We start from the raw sequence: 4,166 nt of genomic DNA, 5'->3' as shown, positions 1-4,166 counted from the left end.
TTTAAAATCGCACAACAACTTCAATAAAACACAGTTTAATCACTCATCTGCACACTTATGTCACTATTAAACTGCAAAGCCTCTAAGAGCTGTCTTGAATCTTCACGAGTCTCTCTCAACAGCCTTGATGTGGGCAGATACGTACAGCAACCAATAATCAGAGTCAGAACTGTGTCTGCAAAATCACAAGGATTATTAAACAACTTTTGCTCTCACTAATTACAATAAATATAATTGACAAAGTACATTGCTAATATTTGCTGTAATGAAAGCCACATTTGCAAGAACGATCTCACTGAAGTAATTAACTCCATGACGAAAACGGTCTAAAGAGCAGTGGCAATTTCTGCAGAACCGCTGACAATCACATTTTGAGTTATCACTTTACTGAGTGACTGAAATGTGGTTTGGGTATCTGTGAACATAACAATATTTAGAATTCATTTTCTAAACACGAACTATTATGGTACTGTATGGCTACTTACATATTAATTACACTATTACTATTTTCACAGTTGTTTCTTTAATACATAATTAAAGCCAACGAAAGAACAAATGTAAAACATACTTACTAATGACAGGTTTGATGAGATGCAGTTTTCTGTGTGGACAGATGTAACTTTTTCATACGGTGCTAAGTCGCAGAAATCGCAGGAGTCACGGAAATCGCAGAAGTAGCAGAAATCGCAGAAGTAGCAGAAATCGCGGAGGGATACACGACCTGGGTTCCTTAACTGCGACTCTAAACTGCGACAAATCACAGTTAAGAATAACGGATACTGAAAAGGAGCATTCACAGAAATCACTGATATCGGAAAATCGCAGTTTAGCCCATCACTAATACTGACGTCGCTGGTATGGAGTATGTGGCAGTAGGTGGCAGCACAATGGACCTAATATGAAAAACCTATGCTTTTGGGGATGTCCGGCTACTTTTGATCACGTAGCGTATATAAGATATGCTGAGCACAGAAATTCGGTGGGCAAAACCCAGGCTTTTGTGTGAATGCGCTGTGTAACAGCAAGTCTGCAAATTAAAGGTTACATTAAATGGGTATATGATACTCTCGTTATATGAAGTTGCAGATGAATCGCCTAATGTATTCGTACCTGCAAGTTGGACAAATACTCTCTCACCACAGCATTTTGTTGCTGAAGTCTTTCTTCAGCGAATGCCAATAATTTGTTGTAGCATGCTGCATATTTCCGAAATTCTTTTGCGTTCTCTGGCATTAATTCTGTCATTATCATGCTGTAAGCATCGCGGTTTTCTTCTTCTGTTCTTTTTGTCACATTCTCATCCAGCACCTAGTTTTCCTTACTTTGTATTCTGCTCCTAGCGTCGCACGCTAGTCCAAATGCAGCAGTCGTTTTACCTAAATGTGATGTACCGCTACTGTACATACCCACAAAACAACAACAAACAACACTCCCGCCAAAAGTGCTAGCAGCGGTATGCTGTGTTTACGTTTATCATTGAAACGCGTCGCGACAAGATCGCAGTCTATTTTGTGAGAAGATCTTGAACGAGGCTATAGTTTGGGCCTAGTACGCTTGGAGCGCTTCAGTAGGGTATAATCTTTCTCGAAAACTTTCGTTGATCGTGCAAAAAGGGCTTTGGAGAGTTTGCTGCCAGCAGTAAACCACAGACCAGAAATGGTTAGTTCTTCAATAACGTTATTTTTAGAAATATCTATGTGGATAAAGGCAGCATATTTCTTGCAAAATACTAATTCCTATCGAATGCTTACTCAGAAAGTTTTTAGCTCATCTGAGTCGTCAACTGAGGATCTACTATTACTCTTGCAAAATAAAATGTAAGAAAGATATAAAATAATACCCCCCAGGTCCCAGAAATGATCGGCTGAAACCTTTCTTTTCCACAAACAGGCCAACATCATTCCCATCATGCACCATTTAAATTATACGTCTTTATCAGTCTACATCATAATTTCCAATGAAATACAGCATAACGTCCTGAGTGTGGCGGAGGTCAGGGGAAAAACGGAACAAGAATCTGTAAATCATAACCACTGATTAACCAAACATAACTACACTGACAGGAGTGTAGTATTGGACTCCCCACCCCTCCCTCAAAAATAGGTGACAGGCTAGTCTGTAGAATAGCCTGAAGACTGGTTTCAGATAACCTGCATAAGAGTTTGCGAAGACATCGAAAGTGGATGTTAAATAAAGATTGTCGTAGCAGACCAACCTGTAGTGTACTTTTACTTTGGCGCCCTAATCAAAGACACTTTGCAATCATTAACGGACTTGTCATCATTAGGACTGAAATTGCAGGTTAAAGTAAAAAATATATTCTCAGAGAAAAATTGTCGATGAGCATATTATGGGCATGTACTGTATATAAATAATTAAAATTGCAAGGGTGTGTCCACTGCTTAACTTTTTGCTGCTGAATCAATATAAACGGAGGATTTGGATACAGAATAACTTGAAAATGTTTCAAATGTATTGACACTACAGTACGAGGAAACATTACATGGAAGAACAAATAACTATTGAGCAAGCAAATCGTGGAATGAGAAAGAAAATTTCATTTAACAACATGAAGTATGCATATGACACACTTATTCCACAATGCACACTTAACAGACACTCATTTTGCAGACAAAACTTGGCGAAAGGAATACGGTACTCGTAATTTCCAAGAATGTTTGCCTATCGAAGCCGCGGGATCCAAACGATATATATCGGAAGTGCGACTCTATATCGATCATACGACTGTGGTGGTGGGCGATTTGATAAATTATTTGTGAGGTGCTAGGAAGACCCAAATGATTTGTGAGGGTAGTTAGTGGGATGTCTGATACTGCAGACGTTTCTTCGGGCGATTGACTCACGTGGAAGAATCTAATTTCACGCTAATGCGATGTAGAATATTGTTTGCATTTTTGTCGGAAATTTGACACTCCACCCATTTTGTTTGGGTGGCATTGGCAGAATCTACCAAGGTTACGGCAAAAAGGGAATACTTCCCGTAGCATACACATCAAATGGACTTTCCCATGATGACAAATTCGACGACAAGTGACGTAAGTTGTTTCCTTTTGTAATTACAACTATTTCAGTATCGGTCTTCCTTTTTTCGTTGTTGTAGTGGCGACTATAAACATGCTCATAACGCCCGCCACCGCAGTAGCGTGATCGATTTAGAATCGCACCTTTGATATACATCGTTTGGAGCCCGCGGCTTCGATAGGCAAACATTCTTGGAAATTTACCGAAATAGCGAACTTCCTTCGTATTTGCAGACACTGACGTCTCATATACATCAAGAAATAGATAAATTACATCAACTGTTGAAATCAGAAAAAATATTTCGCAGAAACAGTTGCCACATACAACACAGCATCATTTACCTGCATAAATCTTTCGAATATTCACAAGCGGTCAGCGTTGCCAATAAGAGAAAATATCGCTCAAATGCCTTCCATTCTGCATTTCATAAACAAACAACAAATATATGCTGGGCAATGAAATGCGTCTTCTTTTGAAACTTTCTGGCAGATTAAAACTGTGTGCACCGACCGAGACTCGAACTCGGGACCTTTGCCTTCCGCGGGCAAGTGCTCTACCAACTGAGCTACCCAAGCACGACTCACGCCTGGTCCTCACTGCTTTACTTCTGCCAGTGTCTCGTCTCCTACCTAATCTGCCAGGAAGTTTCATATCAGCGCGCACCCCGCTGCAGAGTGAAAATCTCATTCTGCGTCTTCTTTTGTTTCAATGTGCTACATTAAACGCCATGTGAACAAATGCGAAAATCGCGTTTCAGGATTTGGACGCTGCAAATCTGTTTTGTTGGCTCAGTTATATTCTTGTACTATTACAACAGTTGTCAGCAAATTAAAGCATCGGTAGGACTGGAATTTAACATTAAATAAGCGCGCCGGAACGTCAAGAATATAAAATCAATATTATGCGACTATAATCATAACAGATATGTTCAAGTTAGAACACTGCAGGTAATTGCACATGACGGACCCGTCTGCGAACCTCAAATCTTATAACTTACGTTAAGGGGAGACGGAAGGCAAGTGGGCTTCAAAAATTCGATTTTAGATTTTAGCATATTTGAAGTGCCTCGTTTTCCTGGGCGGAACGGTTTTTGTTTTATATAAATACGACAATTTTTTCTTGAG

General features: G+C 39.7%; 1 non-coding gene across 1 annotated transcript; it reads right to left on the bottom strand.

Annotated features, from left to right (window-relative positions):
* Window positions 1-3,543: 3,543 nt before the first annotated feature.
* Window positions 3,544-3,617, bottom strand: Trnap-cgg (transfer RNA proline (anticodon CGG)). Its single transcript has one exon. It is a non-coding gene; the product is annotated as a tRNA-Pro (tRNA).
* Between the last annotated feature and the right edge of the window lie 549 nt (window positions 3,618-4,166).

This window comes from Schistocerca gregaria, chromosome 11 (assembly GCF_023897955.1).
Source record: "Schistocerca gregaria isolate iqSchGreg1 chromosome 11, iqSchGreg1.2, whole genome shotgun sequence".
NCBI lineage: Eukaryota > Metazoa > Arthropoda > Insecta > Orthoptera > Acrididae > Schistocerca > Schistocerca gregaria.
The sequence above is the reverse complement of the archived record's forward strand: the minus strand, read 5'-3'. Positions and strand labels throughout refer to the sequence as shown.